Below are 26,336 nucleotides of genomic sequence, written 5' to 3' on the forward strand. Positions count from 1 at the left end.
CTCTTGCATTTTAACGCATTCTTCCTCTGTATTAACTACACCTAATTTGGTGTCATCTGCAAATTTTGAAATTATACTTTCGATTCCCTCGTCCAAATCGTTGATGTAAATTGTGAACAGTAGTAGTCTCAGCACCGATACTTGTGGAACATCACTTCCGACCTTTTGCCAATTTTGAGTAGCTACCCTTAACCCTTTTGCCAGTCTTGAGTAGCTACCCTTAACTCTTTCTGCTTTGTAGCTGGCTTGCTCTCCGTTCCTGTTTTTAAAAACACATGAGCTGCACTGGTGTTACTGGTATTTAAATGTCTCCAGTAAGTTTTCTAAATGGTGATAGTTATAGGGTAATGGTTATGCTTCTTGGCCATATTCATCCTCGCATCCTGCAAATGTCACCAAATGTATTTCTCTGTCGCAGTCCTTTTGGGGGCAAGGTTAGTATAATACGAGGGAATGTCAGTCACTCGGAATGGACAGATGTGTGCTGAAGGAAATGTTTCAATCTGGTGAATCATTCCAACTGTAAATGTTACGATCTCTTGCTAAATTGAATTCCTCAGCAGAAATTTTGAAATCCAACTCACCTGCGAGGGAAATGAGATGCAAGGCTGCATTGTTTTCTGAACAAACCTTGTGCACCACCAGAGAGGTCAGTTAAGAACATTGGAGAGTGATCACAAAGCAGAGTTTTGCCTGTAATAGAAGAGCTACAATAATTGCAACAGCTTGTAAGGAATATAAGCCTTGCTTTTTGAGATGTGCCTGGCTAAAAATCAAGAATGGTGGCTGTCATCCATATTATGACAACAGAATTGCTGTTTATTTGTTCTCTTTCACTGATTAATTAAGTATGCTGCCCAACTGTAGAAACTGATTACATTTTGTTCTGCACCCATAAGAAGTTGCCCCTCTTATGGCCTTAATTGCCACACCACCCCTCTGAGGAAAAAAAAATGACCATGAGGTGAAACATTTGGACCAGGGAGATAGCTCCTTCCAGCAGTCCATGCTTGATGTACATTATTGTTTACTTCAACCAACTTCTTTAAATGTCTGGGACAAGTGACGATATGTAAAGCTCTGAAATGTGACTCACTAAAAAAAAATTAAGAAAACGGCACAATATCAAATATTACAATATTCCTGATAACATTCCCTGATAATTCAGTTTTTAAAAGTCAGATTTTAATTTTATCTTAACAAAAAATTTTGTGGTTGTTGGAAACTGTTGATTTTTAACTTGAGAATTGATTTTATGCAGCACTTTCAACTGCACATGGTGATAGAATCTAAATGGTCTGTAGCACTTTCAACTTCAGTACACAATCAAAAGATAATTATAACTTGTGACTTAATTATATTTTTATTTACATCGATGCTTTTCCTCACCTTTCACTACAGCTCCAATTTCTAGGCAATATTTGTCTCCCTATCCTTAATTTTTTCTGGTCTTTGCAGTACTTCCCAAACACTCTTGTTTTTCCATTGTATCCCTCTTTCTATGCAGTTCTGTTCCAATCTACTGCAGTATAAATGGGCCAGGGTCCACAGCACTTGGGACCCTGAGGCATTACTGCAGAACTGCTTCTTTCAGTGGTTCTGCAATACAAAGTAGGCCATAACAGACAGCTGGTGCTGAACGTGCCTGGGTTTGTATCTCTATCACTTAAATGAGTTTTTTAATGTGATTTTTTTTTTATATATAAAATGTGAACTATAATCAAGTGAAAGTGTGTGTAAAAGGTTATGCTGAAGTTTTGTTGGCACATTTTTATTTTCACTTACTAAATATTTACCTCCCCACCCCCCGGATTTTCAGCCGGTTTTAATTTTTATTTAAAAAAAATTGGGAATTTAAAAAAAAATGAAAACCAAGTATTCAGATTATACAACCAGTTACATTTCACCTTAAGAGCTTTGGTGTTCCGTAGAGTATTTGCTCATTTGCTTAAAAGCTCCAATCACTCTATTCATCCAGCTTTTAAAAAAAAATCAATGTAGATTAAACACTTTTTTGGGGGAGCCTATTCCACTTAATTTTCTACCAACATCAGAAAATATTTTTCCCTAGCCTTTTTTTTAGTATGGGCCAAATTGACGGGTTGAGAAAGCGGTTAAAAAAGCATACGGGATCTTGGGCTTTATAAATAGAGGCAAAGAGTACAAAAACAAGGAAGTCATGTTGAACCTTTATAAAATGCTGGTTCAGCCACAACTGGAGTATTGTGTCCAATTCTGGGCACTGCACTTTGGGAAGGATGTGAAGGCCTTAGAGAGGGTGCAGAAAAGATTTACTAGAATGGTTCCAGGGATGAGGGACTTCAGTTACGTGGATAGACTGGAGAAGCTGGGGTTGTTCTCCTTAGAGCAGAGAAGGTTAAGAGGAGATTTGTTAAAATGTTCAAAATCGTGAAGGGTTTAGTTAAGTAAAGAATAACTGTTCCCATTGGTGGAAGGGTTGAGAACCAGAGTACACAGATTTAAGGTGATTGGCAAAAGAACCAAAGGTGACATGAGGAAAAACTATTTTACGAAGTGAGTGGTTATGATCTGGAATGTGCTGCCTGAAAGAGTGGTGGAAGCAGATTCAATCGTTGCTTTCAAAAAGGATTTGGATAAATACTTGAAGGGAAAAGATTTGCATGGCTACGGGGAAAGAGCTTGGGAATGGGACTAAATGGATTGCTCTTACAAAGATGTGCCAGGTCCTTTAGGGAAGTGTGACCATAACATAACATGATAGAATTCTTCATTAGGATGGAAAGTGAAGTAGTCCAATCCGAAACTAGGGTCCTAAATCTAAACGAAGGAAACTACGAAGGTATGAGGAGTGAGTTGGCTTTGATAGATTGTGAAGCTTCATTAAAAGGCATGATGATGGATAGGCAATGGCTAACATTTAAGGAACAAATGCATGAATTGCAACAATTATACATTCCTTACTGGCGCAAAAACACAAAAGGAAAAGCGGCCCAACCATGGCTAACAAAGTAAATTAAGGATAGTATTCGATCCAGAGAGGAGTCATATAAAAAGTAGCAAGCCTGAGGATTGGGAGCAGTTCAGCAAAAAAGGACCAAGAGATTGATTAAGAGGGGAAAAATAGAGTATGAGAGTAAACTTTCAAGGAACATAAAAGCGGACTGTAAAAGCTTCTACAAGTATGTAAAATGAAAAAGATCAGTGAAGACAAATGTAGGTCCCTTACAGTCAGAAACGGGAGTATTTATAATGGGGAACAAGGAAATGGCAGAGCAATTAAACAAATACTTTGTTTCTGCCTTCACAGAAGAGGACACAAATAACTTCCCAGAAATGCTAGGGAACCAAGGGACTAGTGAGAAGGAGGAATTAAAGGAAATTAGTATTAGTAAAAAAAAATAATGCTGGAGAAATTAATGGGACTGAAAGGTTCTCAGGGCCTGATAATCTGCATCCCAGAGTACTAAAAGAGGTAGCCATGAAAATAGTGGATGCATTAGTTGTCATTTTCCAAAATTCTATAGATTATGGAACAGATCCTGCAGATTGGAGTGTGGCAAATGTAACCCCACTATTTAAAAAGGGAGGGAGTGAGAAAACGGAACTACAGACGGATTAGCCTAACATCAGTAGTAGGGAAAATGCTAGAGTATTATAAAGGATATGATAACAGGACACTTAGAAAATATCAATGGGATTAGACAAAGTGAACATGGATTTATGAAAGGGAAATCAAATGGTGATCGATTGGGAAATGTTGATGTACAAAGGGACCTGGGTGTCCTTGTACACCAGTCACTGAAAGCAAAAATGCAGGTGCAGCAAGCAGTTAGGATGGCAAATGGTATGTTGGCCTTCATTGCAAGAGGATTTGAGTACAGGAGCAAGGATGTCTTACTGCAGTTGTACAGGGCCTTGGTGAGACCACACCTGGAGTATTGTGTGCAATTTTGGTCTCCTTACCCAAGGATATACTTGCCATAGAGGGAGTGCAGCGAAGGCTCACCAGACTGATCCCTGGGATGGCAGGACTATCGTATGAGGAGAGATTGGGTCGACTCGGCCTGTATTCACTCGAGTTTAGAAGAATAAGAGGGGATCTCATTGAAACATATAAAATTCTGACAGGGCTAGACAGACTGGATGCAGGGAGGATGTTTCCCCTGGCTGGGGGGGTCCAGAACAATGGATCACAGTCTCAGGATACGGGGTAGGACATTTAGGACTGAGATGAGAAATTTCTTCACTCAGAGGGTGGTGAACGTGTGGAATTCTCTACCGCAGTAGGCTGTGGAGGCCAAATCACTGAATATATTTAAGAAGGAGCTAGATAGATTTCTAGACACAAAAGGCATCAAGGGGGATGGGGAGAGAGTGGGAATATGGTATTGAGATAGAGGATCAGCCATGATCATATTGAATGGTGGAACAGGCTCGAAAGGCCGAATGGCCTAATCCTCCTCCTATTTTCTATGTTTCAACTATTTGCAATCTATATCAATGACTTGGATGAAGGGACCGAATGTATGGTTACTAAATTTGCTGATGACACAAAGGTATGTCGGAAAGTAAGTTGTGAAGAGGACATGAGGAGTCTGCAAAGGGATATAGATAGGTTAAGTGAGTGGGCAAACATTTGGCTGATGGAGAATAATGTGGGAAAATGTGAACTTGTCCACTTTGGCAGGAGGAATAGAAAAGCAGTATATTATTTAAGTGGAGAGAGATTGCAGAATTCTGAGGTACAGAGGGATCTGGGTATCCTAGTACATGAATCACAAAAAGTTAGTATGCAGGTGCAGCAAGTGATTAGGAAGGCAAATGAGATGATGTAATTTATTGCAAGGGGAATGGAACATAAAAGTAGAGATGTTTTGCTACAGTTGTGCAGGACATTCATGAGACCACATCGAGAATACTGTGTGCAGTTTTGGTGGTCTTATTTAAGAAATATAATTGCTTTGTAGGCTGTTCAGAGAAGGTTCACTCGACTGATTTCTGGGATGAGGGGGTTATTTTATGAGGAAAGGTTGGACAAGTTGGGCCTGTATACACCGGAGTTTAGAAGAATGAGAGGTGATCTTATTGAAACAGACTAGAAGGGGTAGATGCTGAGAGGATGTTTCCCCTTGTGGGAGAGACTAGAACTAGGGGGGTCACAGTTTAAAAATGAGGGGTCTCCCATTTAAGACAGAGATTAGGAGAAATTTTTTCTGAGGGTTGTGAGTCTGTGGAACTTCCTTCCCCAGAGAGCGGTGGAGGCAGGGTCATTGAATATTTTTAAGACTGAGTTAGATAGATTCCTGATTAACAAGGGAGTCAAAGGTTATAGTAGGTAAACAGGAAAATAAGGTTGAGGTGGCAATCAGATCAGCCATGAACTCATCAAATGGCAGAGCGGGCTCGAGGGGCTGAATGGCCTACTCCTGCTCTTAATTCGTATGTTCATAAGAGCCAGCACGGGCTCGATGGGTCGAATGGCCTCCTGTGCTGTAACCATTCTATGATTCTAATTAGTTTTCCTTCAAGTTGTAATGATTGTAATACAGTTTTTGTGTTTTATGTTGCTTTAAAACTGCGAGAAGACACTACCTCTACTGTCGTGCACTAAATCTACCAGCACGGGTACAGACTGTCAAGAAGATGCATTAATTCAAATGTCTGACTCAGGATGGCCAATAGTGGTGTTTCTAAATTAAAGAAACCCCGTTTTCCTCTTCCTATACATGCAGAGAAGTTGAAAAAAAATCACGAAGATAAATCCTGTTAGGATATAACTTAATGCACCAGATAGCGGCACAAAAAAGAAAGTTAAAACACTTAAAAGAATAATTCATCCTTTGCAATCCAGCTCATCCCCCTGCCAGTGTTCCTATCACAGCACAGGATGACCACAGTCATCAGGAGACTTGTTTAAGATCCCTTGCTTTGAATGACTGGAGTATTCAGATCCACCTTGGGTAAGAATATCCTGAATATTGAACTTTTATTCCTCGGTCCCCCTCTTTTGATTACTTCTAGAAGCAAAGATAGTTCTGGTACCAAGTTATTTGGAAGAGCTCCTTGACCTTTCAGGAGTTAGCCCATCGGTTATTAGCACTTTGCTAATCTCAAACTTTGCATTCAAAAATTTAACACCTATGGAGAAAACACCGATGGCAAGATTAACACACAAACCCTTTGTGACCTGGATTAAGCTACTTGCAGGGCCTGTTTGATAGTGAAACTTAAGCACCTTTCCATATGTGTGTTGCTAGCTGCATTTTTCGCTAGGCTGCGTTTAAGGTGTTTGATTTATGAAGGTAGTCTATAAAAGTTATTTGTTCATTTGTGCTTAACCCCTTCACTGGATTGAATAAAGCACGTTTGCACAAACTTCTGTTACCCCTGTCTGAACCTATAATTCAAGCGATATCCAACTACTGTATTACAGTCATTCCTAATTATCTGTATGCCTTAGTGGTTGACCCATCCTACATAGATTAGCCTAAAGGTTTTCTTCTCCACATCCAAGATTCTTACCTATGCGATAACAAAATTAAATCTGGTTTGAAAACTCACAAAGTAGTTGTGGATGAGGAAGGCCATTGACCCATATTAATTCATCCAGGAAGATCTTGAGCATCTCATCTTTCGTGCTTTGAGAATTTTCACTTTCACTGCTACTCTGGAAATGCTAAAATTGCCATTTACTAATTTGCACCTGTGTCCCCTTGTCCTACTCTCAATTTAATTTGAAGTAATATTTGGATTTACCTTTTCCATACCATTTCCGATCTTGTTTAACTCTTATAAGATAACCTCTGCCTCTTTTCTCGGCGGCAAAGCCCAAGTTTACAGTCCTCATTACCCAGACCTTTGACACAGGGGATCAGTCTTGTGGCTCTTCTCCGCACTGCCTCCAGCACTTAAACATCTCTCTTGTGTCTTGGCGACCAGAACTGGATGCATACTTAAAAGTGCAGTCTGTTAGTGGCATTAAAAGGAATACAGTAATAGAATTAGAATGTTCAGCAAGTCAGACGAACTCTGCTACAGGAGAAAAACTTTGGGTACTTTGACCATTAACTTGCGACCAGGGCAAGAATCCTCTAATGGTACCAAAGAACCATCTGCATAAGCAGTAGCTGCAGTCTAGCCAGTTTTGGGCGACTCACGTTACAAGGTAACTACTTGGAGTAATCTACACATCTTTACCATGCATTGAGTGAGGTCTGTTATTTTCCAGTTTGTGCAGATGACTTTCACCTTTTCAGTGAGCTCCTCTGTGGGAGACTTTGCAGAGTACAATAAATGTCTTAACTATTTAATAACTTGTTAGTTTATTTGTGATACTAGTACTTTTATTAGGACAAAGCAAAATACCGTAGTAATCTGAAATAGATTACTTTGCAAACATTATGTTTTCAATCCCTTCTATTTAAATTACAAGAGGAAAGAGATTGTAATTTTGTTGCAGGCCCCGAGATTTGTCCTTTGGAGGAAAGAACTGAAGATGCTGCTTGAGCGAACGTTTGTTCTTTGTGAAAAGTGCAAAACGGACAGAAGTGCTTCCCACTTGCATGACTTGCCTTACATATGCCGTGGGACCTATCCTTTCATTTGAGGAATTATGATGACTGCACTTAAAAATGAACAATTGCATTTCTCAAGAGGGTGAGCAAACTGCCTTCATCATACTTCAGGCTTAAAACGATATGGAATGCATTATCACAGGTGGCTATTAAAGCAGTCAATCATGACATTTAAGATGGAATTAGATAAATATTTGAAGTAAAATATTGAAGGTATGGGGAAGGAGTAGGGAAATGGGATTGGAGTCGATAGCTCCAGTGGGCAAGCTAGCACCGGCAAAATGGGCTGAAAGAATCATAGAATCATAGAATCATAGAAGTTACAACATGGAAACAGGCCCTTCGGCCCAACATGTCCATGTCGCCCAGTTTATACCACTAAGCTAGTCCCAATTGCCTGCACTTGGCCCATATCCCTCGATACCCATCTTCCCCATGTAACTGTCCAAATGCTTTTTAAAAGACAAAATTGTACCCGCCTCTACTACTGCCTCTGGCAGCTCGTTCCAGACACTCACCACCCTTTGAGTGAAAAAATTGCCCCTCTGGATCCTTTTGTATCTCTCCCCTCTCACCTTAAATCTGTGCCCCCTCGTTATAGACTCCCCTACCTTTGGGAAAAGATTTTGACTATCGACCTTATCTATGCCCCTCATTATTTTATAGACTTCTATAAGATCACCCCTTAACCTCCTACTCTCCAGGGAATAAAGTCCCAGTCTGTCTAACCTCTCCCTGTAAGTCAAACCATCAAGTCCCGGTAGCATCCTAGTAAATCTTTTCTGCACTCTTTCTAGTTTAATAATATCCTTTCTATAATAGGGTGACCAGAACTGTACACAGTACTCCAAGTGTGGCCTCACCAATGCCCTGTACAACTTCAACAAGACATCCCAACTCCTGCATTCAATGTTCTGACCAATGAAACCAAGCATGCTGAATGCCTTCTTCACCACCCTATCCACCTGTGACTCCACTTTCAAGGAGCTATGAATCTGTACTCCCAGATCTCTTTGTTCTATAACTCTCCCCAACGCCCTACCATTAACGGAGTAGGTCCTGGCCCGATTCGATCTACCAAAATGCATCACCTCACATTTATCTAAATTAAACTCCATCTGCCATTCATCGGCCCACTGGCCCAATTTATCAAGATCCCGTTGCAATCCTAGATAACCTTCTTCACTGTCCACAATGCCACCAATCTTGGTGTCATCTGCAAACTTACTAACCATGCCTCCTAAATTCTCATCCAAATCATTAATATAAATAACAAATAACAGCGGACCCAGCACCGATCCCTGAGGCACACCGCTGGACACAGGCATCCAGTTTGAAAAACAACCCTCGACAACCACCCTCTGTCTTCTGTCGTCAAGCCAATTTTGTATCCAATTGGCTACCTCACCTTGGATCCCATGAGATTTAACCTTATGTAACAACCTACCATGCGGTACCTTGTCAAATGCTTTGCTGAAGTCCATGTAGACCACGTCTACTGCACAGCCCTCATCTATCTTCTTGGTTACCCCTTCAAAAAACTCAATCAAATTCGTGAGACATGATTTTCCTCTCACAAAACCATGCTGACTGTTCCTAATTAGTCCCTGCCTCTCCAAATGCCTGTAGATTCTGTCCCTCAGAATACCCTCTAACAACTTACCCACTACAGATGTCAGGCTCACTGGTCTGTAGTTCCCAGGCTTTTCCCTGCCGCCCTTCTTAAACAAAGGCACAACATTTGCTACCCTCCAATCTTCAGGCACCTCACCTGTAGCGGTGGATGATTCAAATATCTCTGCTAGGGGACCCGCAATTTCCTCCCTAACCTCCCATAACGTCCTGGGATACATTTCATCAGGTCCCGGAGATTTATCTACCTTGATGCGCGTTAAGACTTCCAGCACCTCCCTCTCTGTAATATGTACACTCCTCAAGACATCACTATTTATTTCCCCAAGTTCCCTAACATCCATGCCTTTCTCAACCGTAAATACCGATGCGAAATATTCATTCAGGATCTCACCCATCTCTTGTGGTTCCGCACATAGATGACCTTGTTGATCCTTAAGAGGCCCTACTCTCTCCCTAGTTACCCTTTTGCCCTTTATGTATTTGTAGAAGCTCTTTGGATTCACCTTTGCCTGATCTGCCAAAGCAATCTCATATCCCCTTTTTGCCCTCCTGATTTCTCTCTTAACTCTACTCCGGCAATCTCTATACTCTTCAAGGGATCCACTTGATCCCAGCTGCCTATGCATGTCATATGCCTCCTTCTTATTTTTGACTAGTGCCTCAATCTCCCGAGTCATCCAAGGTTCCCTACTTCTACCAGCCTTGCCCTTCACTTTATAAGGAATGTGCTTACCCTGAACCCTGGTTAACACACTTTTGAAAGCCTCCCACTTACCAGACGTCCCTTTGCCTGCCAACAGACTCTCCCAATCAACTTCTGAAAGTTCCTGTCTAATACCATCAAAATTGGCCTTTCCCCAATTTAGAATTTTAACTTTTGGGCCAGACCTATCCTTCTCCATAGCTATCTTAAAACTAATGGAATTATGATCACTGGTCCCAAAGTGATCCCTCACTAACACTTCTGTCACCTGCCCTTCCTTATTTCCCAAGAGGAGGTCAAGTTTTGCCCCCTCTCTAGTCGGGCCATCCACATACTGAATGAGAAATTCCTCCTGAATACACTCAACAAATTTCTCTCCATCCAAGCCCCTAATGCTATGGCTGTCCCAGTCAATGTTGGGAAAGTTAAAGTCCCCTACTATTACCACCCTATTTTTCTTGCAGCTGTCTGTAATCTCCTTACATATTTGCTCCTCAATTTCCCGTTGACTATTTGGGGGTCTGTAGTACAATCCTATCAGTGATCTCTCCCTTCTTATTTTTCAGTTCTACCCATATGGACTCAGTGGGCGAACCCTCGGATATATCCCCTCTCACTACTGCCGTGATGTTCTCCCTAATCAAGAACGCAACTCCCCCTCCTCTCTTACCTCCTGCTCTATCTTTCCTATAGCATCTGTACCCTGGAACATTGAGCTGCCAGTCCTGCCCCTCCCTTAGCCATGTTTCAGTAATAGCTATAACATCCCAGTCCCATGTACCCATCCATGCCCTGAGTTCATCTGCCTTGCCCATCAGACTTCTTGCATTGAAATAAATGCAGTTTAATCTAGACTTCCCTTGGTCTTTGCCCTGCTTTCTCAGACCATCTGTCCGGTCATGTTCTGTACACTCTCCCTTACTGCCTTTTGTTTCTGTCACCACTTTATTTCCCACTGACTTCCTGCATCGGTTCCCATCCCCCTGCCACATTAGTTTAAACCCTCCCCAACAGCACTGGCAAACACTCCCCCTAGGACATTGGTTCCAGTCCTGCCCAGATGCAGACCGTCCAATTTGTACTGGTCCCACCTCCCCCAGAACCGGTTCCAATGGCCCAGGAATTTGAATCCCTCCAGCTTGCACCATCTCTCAAGCCACGTATTCATCTTAGCTATCCTGTCATTCCTACTCTGACTAACCCGTGGCACTGGTAGCAATCCTGAGATTACTACCTTTGAGGTCCTACTCTTTAGTTTAACTCCTAACTCCCTAAATTCAGCTTGTAGGACCTCATCCCGTTTTTTACCTATATCGTTGGTGCCTATATGCACCACGACAACTGGCTGTTCACCCTCCCCCTCCAGAATGTCCTGCAGCCGCTCCGAGACATCCTTGACCCTTGCACCAGGGAGGCAACATACTATCCTGGAGTCTCGGTTGCGTCCGCAGAAACGCCTGTCTATTCCCCTTACAATCGAGTCCCCTATCACTATAGCTCTGCCACTCTTTTTCCTGCCCTCCTGTGCAGCAGAGCCAGCCACGGTGCCATGAACCTGGCCACTGCCACCTTCCCCTGGTGAGCCATCTCCGCCAACAGTATCCAAAACGGTATACCTGTTTTGGAGGGAGATGACCGCAGGGGACCCCTGCACTGCCTTCCTACTCTTCCTCTGTCTGTTGGTCACCCATTCACTATCTCCCTCAGTAATTTTTATCTGCGGTGTGACCAACTCACTGAACGTGCTATCCACGACTTTCTCAGCATCGCGGATGCTCCAAAGTGAGTCCATCCGCAGCTCCAGAGCCGTCAAGCGGTCAAACAATAGCTGCAGCTGGACACACTTCCCGCAGGTGAAGGAATCAGGGATACAGGAAGGAGCCCTGAATTCCCACATCCCACAAGAGGAACATGACACGGCGCTGGGATCTCCTGCCATGACTTAACCCTTAAATTAGCTTAAGAACAACTACAATGTCAAGAGAAAAAAAAAGGAAAGAAAAACTACTTACCACTCCCTTTAAGGAGTTTACTCCTTTAAATTGTTCTCAATTTAGAGAATGTTAACTACACTAGGGACCTTGATTCACTAAAAAATAAACGCTACTTCCTATAAGACCTGCAGACCTTCCCTTTCCTTTTACTTCAGTTACTGTAGGTAAGGAGAAATACTCACCTGAACCTACTCACCAATCAGGTGCCTCCCCTGTGTCGCGTCCCGATCTGATTCCTGACGTCACTTCGAACTCGGTCGCAGCTCCGCTCGGCTCGGCTCCTCTCAGCTGTTCTCAGCGCTCTGAAATCCCGCCTTTTATCGGACGCTCCCTCCGCTCGGCTCGGCTCCTCTCAGCTGTTCTCAGCGCTCTGAAATCCCGCCTTTTATCGGACGCTCCCTCTGCTCGGCTCGGCTCCTCTCAGCGCTCTGAAATCCCGCCTTTTATCGGACGCTCCCTCCGCTCGGCTCGGCTCCTCTCAGCTGTTCTCAGCGCTCTGAAATCCCGCCTTTTATCGGACGCTCCCTCCGCTCGGCTCGGCTCCCGAGAAAGGCCTCCTGAAAGCATATTTCTATGATTCAATCGGCACAAAGCCAGATTGGTAATTAGTTCACATCTTGCTCTATGTAGTATCTCAATTCCATCTGGCTCGGAATGGTACATATGTTCCACAAGAACAATGAAACTGAATGTTAATGTTGTATGAAACTGAGCGGTGCTGAGAGGAGCAGGTAGACAGAATAAAAGTGTCAGAAAATCCATTCTGCCATTTTCTATAGAAGATAAACTTGGCACCAAAATATGGCTCATTAGTCAGAGGAATGATTTATATATTTTTACCAACTGGCAGGAATCATCCTGCAGGTAAGATCAAGGAATATTTTACAAGGGCAGATTGGCATCATTTCCTTCCTGGATCACGATCAAAGTATTTGAGCATGGAAAACTTCAGTATTAGCTGAGTACTGTTGAATGTAATCATTTCCATTGAAGCAGCTTTTGGAGTGTAAAGGTACAATGGTTGGTCTTGATGTAGGGTGGGGGGGAAACTATATTAATCTTCCAGCACCTTCAGACAAAGTTGGGCAGGAGGAAGTAACTTGTATACGTGTGTTTAAGGTGAAGCATTTCAGTGTTGGAGAATGGAGTTCTCATGTCAGATAAAGCACAGCCAGATGAAGTATAAAGCTCCCTCTGCTCTACTGATTATGTGCCTTGTCGGCAACCTTAAGAACTCTCTATCCTGCACCAGTGTGATTTTTTTTCTTCTTCTCCAGTATCAGCTGTTTGAAAGACGAAGATTGTCAATTTTTTTCAGTAATGAGCAGTTTTGTGCTGTAGGCCCACATCCACGAGGAACTAGGTTTAGACTCCAATTCATTCCTTGCAGCCACCAGCAAGAAGAGAATTTCTTCATGTCAATTTGGGCTGGTTATGAATCTTGCTCGCAAAGATCAAATGACAGTATTCTTATCCACTGTGTCAACCAGGCCATTGGGTACGTTGTGCTGTGTTTAGGAATGATACTTGAGGATAATGCTGGAATCCATTATTAAGGAAGTGGTAACAGGGCTCTAAGAAAATCACATGATTAGGCAGAGTCAACACTGTTCTACGAAAGGGAAATTTACTAGAGTTTTTTGAGGATGTAACTAGTAAGGTAGATAAAGGAGAACCAGTGGATGTAATATATTTGGATTTTCAAAAGGCATTCGATAAGGTGCCACATAAAAGGTTGTTACGCAAGATAAGGGCTCATGGGGTTGGGGGTATATATTAACATGGATAGAGGATTGGTTAACAGACAGAAAACCGAGATTAGGGATAAATGGGTCATTTTCAGGTTGGCAGGCTGTAACTAGAGGAGTGCAGCAAGGATCAGTGCTTGGGCCTCAGCTATTTACAATCTATGTTAATGACTTGGATGAAGGGACAAAGTATAATGTATCCAAGTTTGCTAACAATACAAAGCTAGGTGGGAAAATAAGCTGTGAGGAAGACACAAAGGGTCTGCAAAGGGATATAGACAGATTAGGTGAGTGGGCGAGAAGGTGGTAGATGGAGTACAATGTGGGGAAATGTGAGGTAGGAAGAATAGAAAAACAGAATATTTTTTAAATGGTGAGAGACTATTAAATGTTGGTGTTCAGAAAGACATGGGTGTCCTCGTTCAAGAAACACAAGAAGTTAGCATGCAGGTAAAGCAAGCAATTAGGAATGCAAATGGCATGTTGGCCTTTATTGCAAGGGGGTTGGAGTACAAGAGTAAGGAAATCTTACTACAATTATACAGGACTTTGGTGAGACTTCACCTTGAGTACTGTGTACAGTTTTGGTCTCCTTATCTAAGGAAGGATATACTTGCCATAGAGGTGGTGTAACAAAGGTTCACTGGATTAATTCCTGGGATGAGAGGGTTGTCCTATGAGGAGAGATTGAGTAGAATGGGCCTATACTCTCGAGTTTAGAAGAATGAGAGGTGATCTCATTGAAATGTATAAAATTCTTAGATGGCTTGACAGGGTAGATGCAGTGAGGCTGTTTACCCTGGCTGGAGAGTCTAGAACTAGGGGTCATAGTCTCAAGATAAGGGGTTGGTCATTTAAGACTGAGATGAGGAGTTTCTTCACTGAGTGTTGTGAATCTTCGGAATTCTGTACCCCAGAGGACTGTGGATGCTCAATTATTGAATATGTTCAAGACTGAGATAGATTTTTGGACTCTAGGGGAATCAAAGGATATGGGGATCGGGCAGGAAAGTGGAGTTGAGCTGGAAGATTAGCCATGATCTTATTGAATGGCAGAGCAGGCTCGAGGGGCCCTATGGTAACTCTTGCTTCTATTTCTTATGTTCTTTATAAGTCTGTTTTCTTGTATTCCTTTAACTCACCGTGGTGTTCCGGTTACATCGATAAAGCACTGGTGTTTCAGTCCTGTCTTCTTGTCATTCCAGAATTCCTTTGTGTTACTGCTTTGCACCAGTTCCCTGGTATAATTTCTGTTTGTTTTGATTTGAGTATCCATTAATACAGTGTAACTAGTCAGTCAAAGCAGTAGAAACTATAACATTACAATCTGTAATTTCATCTTTTGTACTTTTTAGAATCTCTTCTTTGCCCTTTCCCATTATTTAAAATATAAATGCAAAATGCACCGAGAGTAGTGAAAAACCTTGAACTGAATTTCTTCCGAACCTACTTTTCCAAAAAAAAACCCTCAGTTACTATACAAGAAAACATTTATTTTCAGTGACACTGTTCATCAGCAAGTACACACTTGCCAACTCTGCCCACACTTTAGACTTTATTATGCTATATTAGATATATTATAATTGTAACTTTTCATTTAGATTGAATTGTGAATAACTATGCTACATTTTAAAGCTAGTGTTATCCAAGAACAGAAATAAATCTTATTTTTGTTAGGGAGGAGATGCTGTCCTAACATTTGTCATGAAACAACCTGGTGGAACAGCCAAATTCAAATTCAGCAAAATAAATCTTGAGCAGGTCACCGACCACTTACAGGGTAAATGTGATAATGAGCTAACTAGTTACTGTGAAGGAAATAGAATGTTTGTGGATGACGATTTCCTGATTGGTGGAAAGAAGTGATCTTGCACTTCACTGAACTTCACTTGATTAAATCTTTTGTAGAGCCGGATCTCTTACCTAATGAAAGTTACTACTTTGCTTTAAATTTAAAATGGCAAAATTCTCCAATTAAATCAATGGTTCAATTATATCCATTTAAATCAATGGTTTAATAATAAAATTACAATGTAATTCATTTCATTTTGGAAACAATAAGATGCAAGGTTTGCTGAATTAAATGCAATCACTTTGTTTTTCTACTGTTAGCATACCAACATCTCAATCATCATGATGTCTTTCTATTAAACATCAAGGGAACAGAAAATCACATATATTACATAATACAATTTATGTCCTGCATCTTTTGTTAATGTCTGGGATGAAATAGCTAATTGAAGAGCTTCTCATTTTGGGAAAAAAAATGAATTTATGCTTGAAAAATGTTTTTGGAATTCCCCCCCCCATGTTTAGTTATGATTATGGCTACAACATATTAGGAGCTTAATTGCAGGATAACACTTTACAGTGACCATACTCTCAAGTATTGTTGAATAATCGCTCTCTTCTCCTGGCTCCCTAACGTGCGCACACTTCACGGCTAATTTCTGCCTCTCCCCAACCTGAAGGCACTGACTCTTGCTGAGGTTTTTTTTATTCGTTCATGGGATGTGGGCGTCGCTGGCAAGGCCAGCATTTATCGCCCATTCCTGATTGCCCTTGAGAAAGTGGTGGTGAGCCGCCTTCTTGAACCGCTGCAGTCCGTGTGGTGAAAGTTCTCCCACAGTGCTGTTAGGTAGGGAGTTCCAGGATTTTGACCCAGCGATGATGAAGGAACAGCGATATATTTCCAAGTTGGGATGGTGTGTGACTTGGAGGGGAACATGCAGGTGGTGGTGTTCCCATGTGCCTGCTGCCCTTGTCCTTCGAGGTGGTAGAGGTCGCGGATTTGGGAGGTGCTGTCGGGAGGTTGCAGTGCATCCTGTGGATGGTACACACTGCAACCATGGTGCACCGGTGGTGAAGGGAGTGTATGTTTAGGGTGGTGGATGGGGTACCAATCAAGCGGGCTGCTTTGTCCTGGATGGTGTCGATCTTCTTGAGTGTTGTTGGAGCTGCAGTCATCCAGGCAAGTGGAGAGTATTCCATCACACTCCTGACTTGTGCCTTGTAGATGGTGGAAAGGCTTTGGGGAGTCAGGTGGTGAGTCACTCGCCGCAGAATATCCAGCCTCTGACCTGCTCTTGTAGCCACAGTATTTATATGGCTGGTCCAGTTAAGTTTCTGGTCAACGGTGACCCCCAGGATGTTGATGGTGGGGGATTCGGCGATGGTAATGCTGTTGAATGTCAAGGTGAGGTGGTTAGACTCTCTCTTGTTGGAGATGGACATTGCCTGGCACTTGTCTGGTGCGAATGTTACTTGCCACTTATGAGCCCAAGCCTGGATGTTGTCCAGGTCTTGCTGCATGTGGGCACGGACTGCTTCATTATCTGAGGGGTTGCAAATGGAACTGAACACTGTGCAATCATCAGCGAACATCCCCATTTCTGACCTTATGGAGGGAAGGTCATTGATGAAGCAGCTGAAGATGGTTGGGCCTAGGACACTGCCCTGAGGAACGCCTGCAGCAATGTCCTGGGGCCGAGATGATTGGTCTCCAACAACCACTACCATCTTCCTTTGTGCTAGGTATGACTCCAGCCACTGGAGTGTTTTCCCCCTAATTCCCATTGACTTCAATTTTACTAGGGCTCCTTGGTGCCACACTCGGTCAAATGTTGCCTTGATGTCAAGGGCAGTCACTCTCACCTCACCTCTGGAATTCAGCTCTAAGGTTTTGATACCATGGACCATTACCTGAATGTTCACTCTGTTTCTGACCCAACTGCCTGCAATGCTTTTCTGTCACACTTGAAATTTCTATTTTTAGCCCTAATTCTTCCAATCCTTAGCTTATAATAGCCTTGTGACTCCCTTGATCCCTCCCTGTACCTGACGCTTACTCCTCAGCCCATCTTCTCTCCTGCTGGCCAAGACTTAGTTCCTTCTCAAATGAGCCCAAGGCCACCTTCTGGGCGTGCCATGCCATTCTTTGCCACACTTATCACAGTGCAGTGCAGCAATCCCAACTGCTCCACCCTTCATTCCCAGTGACCATCTTGCCCAGCTCACTCCCTGGGGGCTAACCTCTCTAACTCTTAGCTCATTCAGTGCCCCCGCTCTCTTTCTCCCCCCCCCCCCCCCCCCCCCCCGACCTCACCAATGGATCATTAATCACCCTCTGTATTACCATCCAGAATATTCACTGCACCGCCATCCAAGACCTCATTGTGGATGAATCTATTGACATCCCGGTGCTGACAGAAGCCTGTTTCATGGGTGGTGACTCTTGCCCCCCCACCCCACCCCCAACCAAAATCTTCCCACTTGGCTACATACTCTATTACTTGCCCCATCCAAACCACCATGATGACAGCGTAGTTCTTATCACCAAGTTCCACCTTGGCCTCTCCCCTACTCCATCTCCTTGGAGAACCTCATTCTCTTCGATCCCTCCTTACCCTCACTTAAAATGTTCTTTCTGTACCACCCTCCCAAGGCCTACACCAATTCCATAAATTGAGATCTTCTCCCTTAGCCCCTGCACCAAGTTGGTTCCTCATTCTTGGTGATTTCAACCTCTTTCCTGACTGGAAAGAAAGTGCTGGGAAGCAGGGAACCTGTGTTAACTAAATAAGTGCCGTAAATTTCTATTGTGTGTATTCAACTAGTTTAAACTGTAGAGTACTTAATCTATTGATTCAGTAATACCAAATAGATATACCTAGTCTGAAAAATAATTGCTACTATATATTCTAATCCTGGCTTAAAGGTAATTTTTTACTTTGAAGATGAAGAAGGAATTTGTGCAAACTGAAACCTAGTCTGACTAAATCTTGACTTCCTGATTGATGAACATTTGCAGTTTTGATTGTCTGAGCTTTTACCCTGTCTTACAACAGGTGTTGCCTTTGACGAAATTGTGACTGAACCCAAGAAGGTGGCACAAACTAATTTCTATAAGCATCACGCAGCAAAGCAGTTTGAAGCCGTGGGGTAAGTTAGAGTGTTTGAAACTAAATGGCAAAAATAAAGTTGACTAAATTGAAAGTGATTTGTGTAATGACTGGTAAGGTGACCTTTAAAATTCCTTGGAAACTCAACAAAAGGTAAGCTTTTCGTATTGAGTGTTCAGAATATATTATAAAATATTGATTCATTTTTTGCGTACTTTTTAATACCATAAAGATATCGACATACAAATAAATAGATCATCATTTAAATGGAGAAAACCATGGGACGTGTCTTTCATAGGAGGAATCAAAAGTGGATGAATTTTGGGATAGATCAGATGTAACTACTTGATGCAGAGGGTAGAAATTGTTTGGAATGGGCCGCCCAGGGAGACTATTGAGGCTGATAATTTTAACAGGTAGTTAGGCAGTTATTTTTTGAGAAAATAATTGAAGGGTTTATAGGTGGTGAACTGTGTGTTCTGTTTTTTTAATTCTGGGACCAGCCAGATGAACAGAGATGATTTTTTCCAGTCGCATAAGTCCTTATCCATGTATCCATGTGAGCATATGTATTTTTACCATGAGCACATTCAATAACAGCAACTTATGTTTATGTGATGCCTTGAGTGAAGAAAGTGCCCTGAGGTGCTTCAGAGAGGAAAAATTGATTAACAGAAGAATTAGGAGAGATGACCAAAAGTCTGGTTGAAAAGGTTTTGAGAAGGCTTTTAAAGAAGTAGCAAGGAGCATTAATTTTCTTGATAAAGACCTGTCTTAGCTACTGTAGATACTTCAGCCAAAACTACCCCTTCTCTGCCCCTGTCAACATTGGTCAATAGATAGATTCAAGATTTGTATGTCCTATGGTAGATCCTTTCCAACAACTGATCCTGTGATCAGTATGTATTGCTTAACTTTCAGCAGTACATGCACTGTTCCAGGACTCACTTTTGAAAGCTTAAAGTGCAAACCTGCCAACTCTGAGCAGAAAGCAAGTTATGTGATTTGTTTTGTGTTCTCTGACAATAAGCACATTTCCTTGAATAATTATGCTATAAAGACTTAACATTTGGGGCCTTCCTGCAAGTGCTGCTGGAAGCCAATGAACCTGGTGGACATCCCTATGTTCTTCTGGGATCAGAATTTGGAATATCACAAAACTAGTTTAGGAGGGGAGAGGATAATTTTCCTTGGGACCACCCAAAGCTGAGAAATGAATTTGGGGTCGACTTTAACTTTTGGTGCCATTCTCATTGCAAACATGATATTGCCAACTTTGTTGCCCCCTTCAACTGTAAGCAAAACAATTACAGCAATTGCCCTTTAACTGGAGAGGCAACCCTTCAAAAGCTACTGGCTTTCCCAAATTTGTGACTTGGTCATTCAGCTTGTGGAGCCTATTCAAATGAACTGCTGAGGCTTTCCTCACAAAATTCAGCAAGGTCTTTCGTTCCCACTGCCAGCATAGGCGCACCACACTATGGTGAGGCACAGCCCCAAATTTGCTCTAAAAATCGGGGCTTACTAGTCTTCCTGATTTCTTTTATACTTCTTACCCCAAAACAATTAAAAACTGCACATTCCATGGGTAAGAGCTACATTTTCTGAGATTTTGTCAGTATTGCAGAGCCTCGCTGAAGGCATGCATGGATTAGAAAGTAAGATGCACCTGGTTTTCGGAGGGGTAATTTAGGGCCAGAAAAATGAGGCTGCACTACTGACCTGCAAGGGCCTCATTTAAATATTTTGATTATTTAAAAACAGTTGCCACAATGAATCTTGCAACCTGGGGAGAGGCTTCACTTACAGCATGTACTTCGTACATATAAACTAAGGCAACTAAGAATACTGAGACTGCTCGAGGAGGCTTCTTAAAGAGAGATGTCCGTTTTAATTCTTGGTAATAAGTTTTTTTTTTTGCATTAGTTATATTTTGCTGCAGTTTGTTTCATGCAGTAGTTGGTTTTGCTGACTAGTCTGCCATTTTTGTCTGCCAATGGTTTCTTTCGTTTTGTGGTTGTTGCTGGCATTTAAGTCAGATTGAACAAACACTCTGTATGACTTAGATGATAGGGAGTTCATGAGGGGCCAACAAAAACTCATGCAATGACAAATGAAGCATTTGGTCCACACTGGTCACTAGCCTTGGATGTGTGTTCTAGATCCTGCTAAACCTACCTTGACAAATCAGAAGATCTATCTTCACTGCCTCTGCTTCACAAGAGTGGCTGCCCTGGAACTGCACCATCTGCTGGAGGATATCTGCAGACAGCAGCTGTAACAGGGATGTCTCTTCCTGGAGAGGGAAAGGTTATCACAGAATGAAACTATCATGCCAACACATCTTTCCAATCCACTGCAGGGGGTGTCTGTAATCTCAGACACCGGTGACAAATGCTTTGTTTGCAAGTGGCAGCACATATCACTTTTTTGTGGAAAGAAGGCATCAGCAGCACAAGATGCACAGTTTTCACTTGGTGGCAGAGTTCTTTTGAGTTCAGGTTGTTGAGTGGCACCCATACAGACAGGAGGTCCCATAGCCTTTAAGAACTCTGAAGGGGTTTGTACTCTAATTGTTCATGTGGTATCTGACCTCATCATTATGCACATCAGTAGCAATTATCCAAGAAGCAACCTTAATACATAAGAATATATTGAAGTTACAACAACCAGTCCTTGTCGGCATTTACCCTCCATGAGAGCAAATAGTCCTAATCATATATACCAACCCTGTTCCCATATCCCTTCAACCCCTTTTCCTTCATCCGCCTATCCAATCTAATCTTGAATGTTGATGTAGTTTCTGCCTCAAACAATACGATGTCTTCATTCTGCAGCATTGCACATTATTTGAAGGAGAGGAAACACTGGGTGGACGTCTCTTAGGAGAACACAGCTATTCTCTGCATCCATGGCTGCTGATTCCACTGAGAAACCTCCTAACAGCAAAACAGCACCTCAGGCTAAATGCTTCAGCATCTGTTTGCTGTTCCTCGGCTGCCATCTCCACCTTCAATAAAAGTGTGGAGTGTATTGTTGATACAATGAAAGTGTGCAAACGGGAATGATTGTGTACAATGCTTCAAATGGTACCTCCCAGAGAGGTGGGAGTCTCCAGCTTAGGTTTGTGCCATGGTTAATGGGCTCCATAAAAGATGTGCACACAATTAAGGAGTACAGATGTTTTCACCTTCTTCCTGATACCAATACACTTCTTCCTCTTTTGGAGTCAGGCACAAGGGACCTGGGTGACAGTATTGACAGAATTCCAGATAAGATATAAGAGGGGTGTACAGTTCAGATTCACCAGAAAAATACCAAGCCTTAAGGTTAAATAATGAGGACAGGTTGGATAAACTTGGTTAAAAATCCTTGAGTTTGGAAGATTGAAGGGTGATTTAATCGTAGTCTTTAAAATGATAGAAATTTGATAGGGTCGATGCAGAGAAACTTTTCCTTTGGTGGGGGAATCCAGCACAATCTTAAAATTAGACCTAAGCCATTGAAGAGTAAAATCAGGAAGCACTTTTTTTTAACACACACAGTGGTGGAACTCTTCCCTGCCCCCTCCAAAAGGTTGTGGATCGTGGGTCAATTGAAATTTTCAAGATTAAGGTTGATAGATTTTTATTAGGTAAGGGTTTCAAGGGATATGGAGCAACGGTGGGTAAATGGCGTTCAGGTACGGATCAGCCATGATCTGATTGAATGGTGAAACAGGCTCCAGGGGCTGAATGGCCTACTCCTATTGTTATGAGTCACTGACCTTCCCCCATACGGCTCGCACATTTGTTGTCACTGGAAGATGGTCCTCAGCCCCAAGGGCCGCCCTCCTTTGGTACAGGAGGATCTCCAACTCTTCAGCATCAAATGCAAGTGCTGCCCACATGTCTGTTGCACCATCGTGAACATTCAGTCGACTTTTTTGTCAACAACACAATTTCCTCTTCAATGGTAAGGTGCAGGCCTTTAAGAGCTCATGCCTTACTGGATTTTACGCTCCCCAGCCAAGTGTGCTCTGGGCATGGTTATCCTGCGGCATTGGCTGATTGAAATTATGGAGAGGGATTCTCGGTGGAAAATTTGGTACGGCCTGCCTGCTCTCCAAGCTGCTGGTGAATGCGAGCATGGGTGTGGGCCAGCTGAACCCCACTTTTGCCATTTTTGGAAAATTGGGATTGATTCTAAACCCTATCACGTCACTTTTTCTACTCTCACCCCAATAGGCAGACATTCTCCATCTAGGATCAGGAGGGTAAATCATTGTACCTGATGCCCTAATAGCTCTGGCAGCTCTTGATCTAGATTTGTCATCCCATTTACAAAATTTTCCGGTTCTGAAGTAGTGATAAACATTTTTGGTTGCCTAACTGACTCATTTTCTGTACATGATGCTTCAAGGACTTGACTCCAGATAACAGCACCATCAAAATACACCAGACATTTTGAAAGTAATAATGTTGGAAAATCGTGCTCAGTGCGCACTCAAACTTCCAATATGCACTGTCAGTATGCAAGACTTCCAGCTGGCAGCGCAGACTCTTAAAATTGCCCCAAATATGTTGTTTTACTTCAGAATACAAACAGATAATATCCACTTCTGGCGATTGAATCAGATTGGTCAGATTACCATCAGTGATCGGAATAAACCATCAGCACAGTTTCAATAATATATATTGAACAATGGTAAAATGCTTGAATGCAGCAAAGTCATAACAAAAGTACATGTAAAAATGAATTTACAATGCATACAATCAAAAGGAAACTACTTTTATATATAGAGTAAATTATTGAATCACATTTCAAGCTGTAGTACCCATTTAGTAGTTACATAGCAAATCAATTGATTAGTATGTATGGATTGATACCAACCATCTCTAATTACCAATAATATTTTAAAACATTTAAATAATAAAAGCAAACAATGAAATAGAAACCCCTTCTCCTTCTGGAGGGCCATTTTGCTAACTAATTTCACCCTTCTGGAAGAATCAAGTCTAATATCTATCCCATTAGACCTAATGATCTCTTCTCAATGTACATAATTTTTTCATACATTTTGGTATGGTCTTATGAATGCAACAGACAATCAGTCCCATAAGGGTGGATAGACTGTGATCACAACAAAACATTTTAGTCTTAGTAGCCCCAAAGTTGAAATTGGTAACCTCTAGATTGTGATTGCTTATGATCAATCCCATTGTATGAAATTCTTTGACATTGAGGAAATGGTCAAGATCATTATTCAGGAGAAATTCCTGACTTTTATAACCATCCACAATTTCAACCCCTTTAAGAAAATCTGGGTTGAGATAGTACAAGACTACGCCTCCTGGATGTATTGTTGCATTGAATTGAGAGGTAATCTGATGAAGGGGACATTACCAGGCAAAGTAAACCAACGACAGTGTTATATTTTTGATAGCTTTTTCTAACGGAGTACTGTCTAATCACTATACATTAGCGACGGCTACCCTTGTCTTCACTATATCCTTAGAACTTGGGAAACCTAACTTTGCATTTTTCAACAACCAAGCCCATGGTAAAACCATACAATGACTTGGCCACGTTCTATATGTATAAATGCGTAGGCTTCGAGGAGCTCCTGAACATTTACCTGAGGAAGGAGGAAGCCTCCGAAAGCTTGTGAATTTAAAATAAAATTGCTGGACTTGGTGTTGTAAAATTGTTTACATTTTTAAAAAATGGCTTTCCTTGATGGAAGCTGTGTATATCTTTAGCTGTCTCAAGTCTAAATTTGAAAATAAATACTGTCCTGGGTGTTGGTCATGTTAGGTGACAATTGGAGGGCTTCAAGTGTCATCATACCACATGCCTACCTTTAGAAATGTCTTGACCTGGTACACATTGGCTCAATGTAAGGTAAACTTAAGAATGCCACCTCCATTTCTTTTTACTCTTTATGTAAATTGAAATAGCTCTTCCTAAACTGTAAGCCACACAGCTTTGTATTGGGCTAACTACTACTGGAAGCTCCATTTCGGATGTAATTGCAAGGAGATATCTGGCCCTTTATCAGATTTCTACTGTATTGTACCAGAGTTTTATCTATATGTCATTATCTGAAATGGGGTCACTCCAGTAGATTTATAAGAAATAGACTTTGTAACCATGAGTACAAGGGTTAATTTGCCATCCCAATCCTTTCCATAAGAAGGTATGTTTTCTTTAGCATGTCTACCACCATGCGTCTGGTGCACATTACTTGCCCTCAAGTTTGGGGATGTTAAGCTGCATGGAGTTTCTTTTTACTCCCAGGGTATGCCAAATTTTCTGCATCAATTCTGCCATAAACTGGGTGCCTCTATCAGATTCTATCCTCACTCAATCTCCATCTACTTGTTACATGATTTATCAGCAAGATGGCAGTGAACTCTGCAGTATCCCTCCAGCAGCAGGCAAACATTCGACCAACTTGATGAACAGGCAGTTGATGGTGAGGAGAAACACAATCCTTCAGCAGACTTGGCCATTGGCTCTACTCAGCCTATCTGACCATGGTTGGGACAGTTTTCTCTTTTATGCCTGTTCATCCGGCGAATCAAATTGGAAAATATACCTATTGTCTCTGGATGGCTCCCATTAACCACATATTGAAGGCTCCAATAGAATCTGCATGAGAACTGTAAAGCTGACCAAATCAAGCACCTTTTTTAGTGGTCATTTCTTTTACTCTGCTTTTATAATATCATGAGATCAGCATCTATAGTTTTTCACTGACTACCATACAAAGCAAAGATTTGACTTATTCAAAGAAGCAGTCAAATTTTCCCCACAAAGTAGGACATTTAGATTTATGAAGTCTGTCAAAGATTTTTAAAAACCCTCACCATTGATTTCCTTCAGATCTGATGAAATTGGTCGGGTAGCTAATTCAACAGGCAAGGTCATAAAAGTGACTTCTACCTCTCTAACATGAGGAATAAGTATCCAGCCTTATTTCTGTGCTGAAATGTCACTGCCTAACCTGTGAGAGAGAGGTAAAGCTCTGCTTTCTCAAAAATTAGGGTGCTTAATTTAATTTTAGAATTGGCCAATTCAATATAAATCATTTGGGATCTGTGGATTTTATGATTTTGCTTCAACTGCTCAGTGTTTCTTTAGAGAGATTGATTTTTTTGAGTATCTCTGATACGATTTGAGACATGGTAAATAACATAACCATGGAGCACAGCTTTGCTGTTACAAACTCCTATCAAAATATCAGGGAAACTTTCAGGATAATGTTTCACCCTGCTATTAAGAGAAGAGAAACTTGCATCTTAAACCAGAATGAAATTAAGATTCCAGTATTTTATATAATTGCCTGTAGATGAATATTTTATTAATTGTCATAGGACCAGAAATTTCTATTTTTCCCCCATAGTATCAATTACAGTTTGGTTCAAAAATGCTGGAATTTTAGATCTACTCTGTAAAGTACATTATGACAGGATAAATAACACGAGTGACCAACCAATGTCTTCACTATCACTATCTTTTCTTGATACTTTGGAGATAGATTGACCAAGGGAATTTTGCTTACTCTAAAAAGTAAGGACTTGCACAACACCAGGTTATCGTCCCAACAGTTTTATTTTAAATCACAAGCTTTCGGAGCTTTCCTCCTTCGTCAGGTGAGTGAAAGCTTGTGATCTAAACAGTAACACATCAGCATATAGAGCTCTGAGTAGTTTCACTGGTTTTATATTAGTCATAGGCCCAAATATATGAACAATACAGTCTACTTCTCTTAACTCAGTCAGTTAATTCAACTTATTCATTTTTTTTTGCACTAA

This window comes from Heptranchias perlo, chromosome 1 (assembly GCF_035084215.1).
Source record: "Heptranchias perlo isolate sHepPer1 chromosome 1, sHepPer1.hap1, whole genome shotgun sequence".
In the NCBI taxonomy this organism is placed as follows: Eukaryota; Metazoa; Chordata; class Chondrichthyes; order Hexanchiformes; family Hexanchidae; genus Heptranchias; species Heptranchias perlo.